The sequence below is a fragment of the Gorilla gorilla genome, chromosome 3 (genome assembly GCF_029281585.2).
Source record: "Gorilla gorilla gorilla isolate KB3781 chromosome 3, NHGRI_mGorGor1-v2.1_pri, whole genome shotgun sequence".
Taxonomy (NCBI): domain Eukaryota; kingdom Metazoa; phylum Chordata; class Mammalia; order Primates; family Hominidae; genus Gorilla; species Gorilla gorilla.
This window is the reverse complement of record NC_073227.2, coordinates 194,373,562-194,383,797: the sequence shown is the minus strand read 5'-3', so window position 1 is coordinate 194,383,797 and position 10,236 is coordinate 194,373,562.

Sequence of the window (10,236 nt, the reverse complement as noted above, 5' to 3'; positions counted from 1 at the left end):
GGTTGCTAAATATGTTGCAATTTATCCTCAGATTGAGCAATGTGGAACTAGGGGGACGGTGATTCAGCTGATGTGGTTTGAGATGGTTGTAACCCTGACCCCCATTCTGGGTTGGTCCAACCTGGGAAAAGATAGGTTTCACTTGATTTACAAATAAAACATTATTTACTGTTTGCTGCTGAGGACTGGGCCCACCAAACCTAGTTAGTAGTTCCAAGTCATCACTGTTCTCATACTTCCTGAATCTTTGTAGCCACAAGGTACAAACTGTACAAAAGAAATTGCTAAGTTAGGCTTTTAGTGTCTTTGCCAGGACAGTGTTAGATCAGAAGTTCATTCATTTGATAAATAGTTATTGAGTACTTAAATGGTGCCTGGCACAGTTCTAGACACTGAGCATGCATAAAACAATAAAACGGGAAATCTCTACTCTCATGTAGCCAACGAGCAATTGCAGGTGGTGGGCATTATTCAAAGGCTAATAATGATAGATGGAGCTAAGGAGGAAGTTGGAATCCTATCTCAGCACTGTCTCACGGCACACTCTGCCCTTCTTGGGTTAGAGTCACTAGAGCAACATGATTAACAGCACAGAACCCCAGAACTAGTCTACTCTGAGACAGTCAAACAACTATATGGGTGGGTGCCAGGAAAGGGCCTCTGCTCCCAATGTGCTGCTCCTTTGTCATGACCTAATATCTAAAATTCTGTCACCGAAGAAGCATTTTCTATTATAACAAGTGTTCCTTAGAGTCCAGTCTCTTGAGATATATAGTTTTTTTTAAAAAAGTCCAGTAGTCAAACAAATTTAGCAAACCCTTCAGCTCTTAGAGATTCACAATGAGTTAGCATATTAAATATAATCTGTATGGATCTCGATCAGTTTAGGACGAAAAATTTGGGGATCTCTCTTTATTTTTCCAATGGCTTGCTTAAGCCTCCATTCCTCCACATAGTAGGTAATTTGGTTTCTCTTTCTTAAGGAACCTTCATTCTCTCTGTTGTACAGAAACCTGGGAATTAACTTAGTCCAAAGGTAGTAGTCTTATTTCAGTGGTCCATGTGACCAGTCCATCAACAGGTTCTGGTTTTAAACATAACTTCTATACAATGTCACTGTTGAAAACTGATTCCATCAGGCTTCAGTGAGTCCTTGTCTTGCTGTAGGAATGGCCTTGCTGCTATGGAACACTGCGCAGGCAGCAGGGTAGCACTGTGCATATGGACTCCCAAGACAACAGCTTATTGGGTTTACACTCACACAATCAGCCACTGTTCCCTAAACACGACAGCTTTGCCAAAGTGGCTGGGTATAATTGGGCTTCTAACCACAGCTACACACAGGATCTAGAACAAGCTGTCCCCACAAACCTCTAGGCTCTGGTGTTGAACCTGTCACTGAGCCAGACTCTCTCTTCTTGGGAGACCTCAGTCAGAGCTATCTTAGCCCTTCAGAAAGTTTTACCTAGGTTGAATCTCAAATGGGACGGAAATCCCTTCCCCAGGTCATCATCCCTTTCCTCCTGGAGGATCTTTAGCACTCGGTAAGTTTGTTTTGCCATGTCAGGGGGATACTGAAAAGAACATCCATTGTAAGGCCACAAAATGTTCTTTTTCCAGTGACATGTATATCCACTCACCTAATATTGGCATACTTAAGAGTATGCAGGGAGGCTGGATGCAGTGGCTCACACCTGTAATCCCAGAACTTTGGGAGGCCGAGGTGGATGGATCACTTGAGGTCAGGAGTTTAAGACCAGCCTGGGCAACATGGTGAAACCCTGTCTCTACTAAAAATACAAAAATTAGCTGGGTGCAGTGGTGTGTGACTGTAATCGCAGGTACTTGGGAGGCTGAGGCAGGAGAATCACTTGAGCCTGGGAGGCAGAGATTGCAGTGAGCTGAGATTGTGCCATTGCACTCCAGCATGGGCAACAGAGCGAGACTCTGTCTCAAAAAAAAAAAAAAAAAAAAAAGTATGCAGGGAACTACCAACGCAGATCCAGGGAATTCATATCTTAGTCTATCTTGCTGCTTCTCCAGCTTCAAATGGGACATGAGTCACAACCTGGAAGGATACAGAGTATAGCACAAATAGTTTCATGGGAGCAAAAGGATAGGACGAGACATGGAGAAAGAGAGATAAAGATGAAAATCAAAGGACAGAAAGAGATCCTAGAATAGGAGAGGCAGCTAAGCATCTGAAGGGCCCTCTGTCACACAGGGAAGGGGTATGAAAAAAGAGGTAGAAGGAAGACTTCCCCTGTTATAATGTTCAGAGGGACATGGTCTACCACAGAAGCTCCCATCTAATGCATCATAACATGTGACTTGCTTCAGGGAGAATCACATTCCCAGGGATTCTCTCCTGAATTCCTTATGCTAAACTAAAGCCCTAAAACCTCCAGGCTTATTGGTTAAAAAGTCCTCACCTCTCAGTGAGGCAGGCTTCTAATGGAGAAATCTCAGAACCTTTTAGGTCAGGAAAGAAAATCCCATTATTTGCTGAGATAGCTTTAGACTTATTAATTTTCTTTTTCTTTTCTTTTTTTTTTTTTGAGACTGAGTCTTGCTCTTTCGCCCAGGCCGGAGTGCAGTGGCGCGATCTCGGCTCACTGCAAGCTCTGCCTCCGGGTTCACGCCATTCTCCTGCCTCAGCCTCCGGAGTAGCTGGGACTACAGGCGCCCGCCGCCACATCCGGCTAATTTTTTGTATTTTTAGTAGAGACGGGGTTTCACCGTGTTAGCCAGGATGGTCTCAATCTCCTGACTTCATGATCCGCCTGCCTCAGGCTCCCAAAATGCTGGGATTACAAGCGTGAGCCACCGCGCCTAGCAGACTCATTAATTTTCTGACACTAAAATGGTCAAAATTTCTATGGGGAGGGGAAAGACATTGAACTTGTGTGATATTCTTAAACCCTTCATTCTCAGATACTTATCCTTCTCTATTTTCTCAAATATTTTACATAAAGTAACTTAACACATAAAATAAACCATAGACATAAGATAGCTTAAGACACATAATAAATCACTTAAAATTGTTAAATCTTTCTAATGTCAAGATATGTACACTTGAGCCATACTGGACCAATCAACACGAGTCACTAACATAGAGTGTGGAAGCATAGTAAAAATTCTGTAAGGTAGTAACAATCCAGGGGCAATTTTTTTTAATTCACCCCCAAAGAAGGAGGCTTATTTAGAATATTAGTATTAAAGGCAAAGATTAATTTGATCAAATTGTCATTTGATAGAAGACAGTGTTATAGAAAGGTGTGGGTTTTTTTCGTAGAATTGTTGCTATGCTTTATACTTTCAGTGGACATAGGTGACTCTCTAACACATACCCAATCCTCTGGAATAACAAGTTATATTTCATCAAGATTATACTGTATGTAATATATTTCATGTGTTTAGAGATTAAATATCCAGAGAAAATATCATCATTGCCTATTTCCTGGCATTTCATGTGTCCTATCTGATATGTATACACATAAAGGGAGCAAGTTTTAGTTATCTAATACTGTGTTGTATTTATTGTTTCAGTTTGAAAATGCTTTTATTTAGATTTCCAAATATGTAATTTTTAATATGTTTTATTAGTAAAGGAGCAATAAAGGAACAATTTTATAGCAAATTTAACACCTATAAATTTCTCTGTTTGCAGTGTAAAAGAAACAGCTTCCATAGACCACAGGTCTGCTCAAATTTCAAAGAATGTTAAATGAAATACTGCTAAACTGCCCTAAAGTTATCTTATTCCATAAAATAATTGCAGGTTCATTGTTTACACTTTTATACAAAATGGTGTCTGATTCTGAATGGATTTATTATATGAATGTGTTTATTATTTTTAAAATAGCTATATTTGAGAAGCTGCATAAAGGCTAGATTATTACAAATAATGATTTTAATTGACCTGAAAAATAAATGTTAAAAAGATATTGAAAACTATGTCCACACAAAACCTGCATACAAATATTTATAGCACCTCTATTCTCTTTTTTTTTTTTTTAAACAAAGTCTCACTCTGTTGCCCAGGCTGGAGTACAGTGGCGCTATCTCGGCTCACTGCAACTTCCACCTCCCAAGTTCAAGTGATTCTTCTGCCTCAGCCTCTCCAGTAGCTGGGACTACAGGGCGCTGGCCACCATGCGCGGCTAATTTTTTTTTTTTTTATGTATTTTTGTATTTTTAGTACAGATGGAGTTTCACCATGTTGGTCAGGCTGGTCTCAAACTCCTGCCCTCAGGTGACCTCGGCCTCCTAAAGTGCTGGGATTACAAGCGTGAGCCACCGCATCCAGCCCCAGCACCTCTATTTTTTTTTTTTTTTTTTTTTGAGATGGATCTCGCTCTGTCGCCCAGGCTAGAATACAGTGGCATGATCTCAGCTCACTGCAACCTCTGCCTCCCAGGTTCAAACAATTCTCCTGTCTCAGCCTCCTGAGCAGCTAGGATCACAGGCATGTGCCCCCATGCCTGGCTAATTTTTTGTATTTTTAGTAGAGACAGGGTTTCACCATGTTGGCCAGGCTGGTCTCAAACTCCTGACCTCAGATGATCCACCCATCTCATCCTCCCAAAGTGCTGAGATTACAGGCGTGAGCCACCATGCCCAGCGTGCACCTCTGTTCTTAATTTCCAAAACTGTAAGCAACCAAGATGTCCTCCAACAAGTGAAAGTATAAACAAACTGGTATATCTATACAATGGAATATTATTCAGTGATAAAAAGAAATTATCAAGCCATGAAAATACATAGATGAATCTTAAATGTATATTGCTAAGTGAAAAAAGCCAGTATGTAATGGCTACATACTACATGATTCCAATTATATGACATTCTAGAAGGGGTAAAACTATAGAGATGGTAAAAAGATCAATGGCTGCCAGGAGTTCAGGGTAGGAGGGAGGGGAGGGTTGAATAGGTAAACCACAGGAGATATTTTAGGGCAGAGAGACTATTCTGTATCATAATGTAATGGTATGTACAAGACACTATGTGCTTGTCAAAACCCATAGACCTTTTCAGCACAAAGACTGAACCTTAATACATGCAAATTACGAACAATTATTTAGGAGGTTGGACAATCCCAGGATAAAAACAGAATGTGACAAAACAATCTAACTTTATTACTCATGTATGAAACAACCTCACTGAAAGGCGTAGTGAGGGGGAAGTTGCAGACCTATGTAACTTTGGAAATGAGTGGAGTCTGTCAAACTAAAGGTGAAAGACACCGTATATAAACACTGTACTCTAGCTGATAAAATTGTTTACCATGAAGTATGTGCCAATAATTCCGATGCTGCTATACATGTATACTGGAAATGAACAATTAAATAAGTGGCTGATAGTAGGAGTTAGGTTCCCACTGCTGGAGCAGGAGGTTACAGATGAGCAAGAGGAGGAGGCTCAAATGATTCACGTAGTAAAGGATTAGAGTCGGAGGCATCAGAATAAACTCATGTTTAGGTTGTTGTAGATACAGACAGTTATGCATAGCAATATTCATAGATATGTGTATTTACACAGGTTGGTATACACAGTATATTTCCTTGCTCTGTCAGCTGAGAGGAATGAGAAGCTATGACACACCAGTACTAATGAGCACATCTAGCTCCCAGATCTTGGTTTCTAATTTATTCTTCAATGAAAGGAACCAGGGCTCCTTGGAGAAATGGCTGATTCTAGTACTGGGACAGGAAATACACAAGATGAGCCTGGAGCAATCTTTTAGTGCCGGAAAGGAAGAAAGTGCACAAAAACAAAACCAAACCAAAAACCACGACCTTGATGGGGCATGCCATAGAGACACAAGAGGCAACTAAAGGAGCCCCTAAAGGCAAAAGCTGGGACAGTTTGAGCAAGGAATATTTTAATCCAAAGTATAAAATAATCCAAAGTATAGAATAAATATACATGAGTTCATCCTAATACAAGTAAATAAATAAGCAACGATGGACAAATTTCATGTGAAGAAAAATTCTCCAAAATTTATGTAGTTACTCCGCCCTCAAAGAGGTAGAGCATAACTTCCCACTCCTTACATATGGACCATGCATAGGGACTTCCTTCCACAGAGTGTACTATGGAAAGGGGGAGAAAAAGAGTAAATGTGCAGTGGAGCCACATAACGAAAACGACTTGAGCCAGGTGATTGAAGTTAAATCAATAGTGATAAGTCACGTTCCTGACCTGTATGTTCATGTGTGATATGACATGATGGAAATGGCACTTTAACTCTGTGGTCCTCTTTCTACAAACACATAACCCAAGTTTAACCATAAGACCAATATTAGACAGATCTAAGTTGAGAGGCATTCTACAAAACACTTGACCAGTATTCCTCAAAACGGTCAAAGTCATCAAAAACAGGCAAAGTCGGAGACACTGAGGAGCCTGAAGAGACACTACAACTAAATGTAATGTGGTGTTCTGGGCAGGGGATCCCGCAACAGAAAAGGTAAAAACTAAGTAAAAATACATAAAGTATGAACTTTAGTTAATAATAATGTATTAATGTAGATTTATTAATTATAAAAAATGGACCACACTAATATAAGAGTTAAATAATAGAGGAAACTGGATATAGGGTATATAGGAAGTCTCTGTACTAAGCTAACAGTTTTTCTGTAAATGAAAAACTATTTTAAAATAAAAATGTTTGTTTAAAAATGATATTTAGAATCATATACTCATAGAAAAATGGGAAGTAGAAGGAGCAATAAAAACAATCAATTAAACCCCTTATTTTACAAGGGAGAAGACTGAGGGTTTACATTAGGACTCAGCAGCCAGGCTGGCCAAGTAGCTTGTGCTTTGGAGAGGACCTTGAGGAAATAGTGATCAGTTGCTGAACTTTGCCTTCAGCGACACTGCAATATCATTCATGGTACACAGCAGACACACAATAAATAATTATGAATGATTACTTCCCAAGAACCTCTCCTGTACCCAAGAATCTAATCCCCTCACTCATTTATTCATTAACTCATTCATTCATTTAACAAATATTTACTGAGTGACTGGTTTTACTCCTAGAATTATAATCACTTAAAAACTCTGTCCCAAGGACTGATATTTTGGCAACTTTCCATATCTGACTTGTAGAAAACACCATTCAGCTGCTTTAAGTTTCTGACTGTCTAGGTAAGAACTGTTTCAAGCCAAATATGAACAGAAGATGGATGGAGGAAACACAGTAAAAGAGAGAGGACTCTGTGGCTCACAGAGAGCAGGTGTGATTCATGCACATTCAAATTATGGGCTACAATTTTTTAAAAAGGTACTGTTATTTTAGGTTCTCCAATTTCTCATTCTATTTCTTTTGCTATTTATTGTGGCAGCAGGCTAAGAGCACAGTTTTGTCTTGGTTTCCAGTTTGTGCTCCACTACTTACCAGCTGTGTAATCTTGGCCAAGTGCTTAATTTTTTTGAACCCCAGTTCCCCCATCTGGAAACTACCTCATGTAAGTAAGTTGCGTGTACTAAATAAGACAACATTTGCAAAATGTTTAGCACACTTGGCAATGCAGTTAATAGCATTATTATTACTAGTATCATTGCTATTATCATTAACATTATCAACTCACCAGATGCTTGTGTCTGTGAAACAGCTTTGAGAAGATTAGGGCAATAACTCAGGACCTACAAAAGAATACACGTTGACACACTTAGTCAATCTTTCCATCTTTCTAGGTTTGGTAAGTGAGTAGGTTGTCTCCAACAAATCATAAAATTATTGCTAGGCTCTGGGCTGTGATTCCATGGACCAGTCCAATGCCCCTTAGAGACTGCCAGGAAACTCAAAAGGTTATTTTCATGTTCCTTTCCTTCTTGGCCTCTTTTCCTGCCAAAGTTTATTTTCATATTAACATTACCATTCATTCTAACTATTCCATGGGCTCCTAAAAGTGGATAGTTTTCTTGGACACAGATCTCTCCTGATGTTCGTTTTTCTGACTTTATTTCTGCAGCATTGAAAATCATGTTACTCATGGTTACATGAGTAACCTTACCATCTCTACGTATCAATTCTGTTAAAAAGCCCAGAATTCTCAGGGCGGCGCAGACGAAGGTGGGTGCCTTACTCTCTATGCCCAGGGAAAAGAGAGCTTGTGTTTGATATTCTGACTAAAAGCATTTGATCAAGAAGACTCTCCTGGCTATCCCCATTATAGCCAGGGTTGCCCATCTGGGAATCCTAGCCATTCCCAAGTACATCATACCATCGAAATTGCATTCCAATATGAGTGCCTCATGGAAGCATTTCTCTCCCTGCAGGGGAGGTGGCATCAGTTCACCCTCTTACACAACAGCTACTTGGTGATTCTGCTGTCTCTTCAAGGGCCTTAGTGACGATTCCTCAGTAGAACCTGTTTTCCTGAGTCTCACTTCAGCAACATAAAGCTAAGTTTGGGTAATAGAGGTTATGTTGTTCAACCCACTTTCAAAAACCATTCTAAGCATAAATGTCCAAGGTTCAGTGGATATCTTAAAGGAAACTTTATATAGTTTTAATCAAAGAGGAAACTCTTTTACTGAGTTCAAAAATAAGTTAGTAAAATATCTTGTTTCTTTTTAACTGATGAAAGATTTTAAAGATAGTTTTAAGAGGTGATTTTGTCACAGTTCATCACTATTTCAACAAGCATATTGTGAGTTAGTTTTCAATAAGTGCAATTATTTTGAGGCTCCTTTTGTCAAGGATACTCACATAAAAAAAGTCCTACCTCTCTCCTGGGAAGATGTGAGCTGTGAAGGCCTAAACCAGCTGCTGCTTCTCCCCATACTGCCAGCCTCAGTGAGCCCAGAAGGAGTCAAGCCTGAGGGAAATGAGAGAAAGGGGTCAATCATGGAACAGAGGAGCAGCAGATTCTAAATTAGGGTGAATGCATGAGCTCCCAGGTGAACATCAGAGGAAGAACTAATGCATGTTTTTTTTCTCTCTCTCACAAGCTTAAGATGTCTGATATCTGAAATTATTTATATCTGAGACATCTCTTCAGACTTCACCTGATTGGAAGGATTTTGCTGTTTTTTGGTGTTTTTCTCAATTTTTCAATTTTGGGAGTTTTTTTTTTAAAAAAAGAAATACTAATTAGATCTCTTTACAAATTTAATTTCAGTACTTTGAATGTAATTGCTTAAATTCTGTATAAAATGTTTCTCTACTCATGAATCAGTCTTATCACTAATTTGTGAGGATTTTCTATTTCTAACAAACCTGACTGCACCTAAGAGTGATAACATACACCTATAGAAATAAACACACACATCATCATTATCACCATCATCATCACCATCGTCATCATCGTCACATAAAAATACATAGCCGGACATATTTTCTGGAAATCTGTACATTACATTTGGATGGTTTTACTTAAAATAGAAGCTCTATGTCACATAAAAGATTCACTTTGGGAGGCTCCTGAGGCCGTCTCAAAGAAACAGGTGGTCTTCAGAGCAACATAAAGCGGGTTCGATGAGAGGTCTGAGTAACAGCCCATCAGGAAAGAAAACTAAAAGGCCTTAAGGCTCCATTTACAGGAAAACAAAGAGTGGTTTCAGATTTGAGCCACAAATTAAAAACCACAAAGGCAGACTCTGTGATTGCAGGCCTTGGTTTGGAATTGAACTCCTTCTCAAAAGGACATCTCCATGTAATGGACATCAGGATGAATGACAAGCAATTATAAGTTTGATATTGTTTAATAATTCTTCCTAGAAATGATAGGAAGTCCAGCTAGTAATAAACACATGTTTGAAAACACAAGGGATTTGGAGGCCAGGGTCCAAATGTGCTTCTTAGGGGAAAACTTTCCTAAGTGGCTCAGAACATGATCCAGAGATGATTAGATCATTACCAAGAGCTGCTGTGTACCACTTACAGGCAGTATTCATAAGCACAATGCCAAGTATATTGTATGGATCTCAGTGTTGCTGAATATAAAAATTTTGAGCAGCTATGAATTCAGACACAAGGAGACAAAATGAGCAACACAATAAGGGAAATTTAGACAGAATTAGACACACAGGGAAATAAGAGTAAAACAGAGTAAAGAGAGGATCCATCTACAGAGAATGTTGATTTGCCTTGGCACCATACCTCTGTTTAGATCTACCTGAGGTAAACAGGACGGATAGCTCTTAAAGTGGAATAAAGGCTAGTTTCCATTTTCCTCCTCATATTCACATATTTATATACATTTAAATCATGCAAACAAA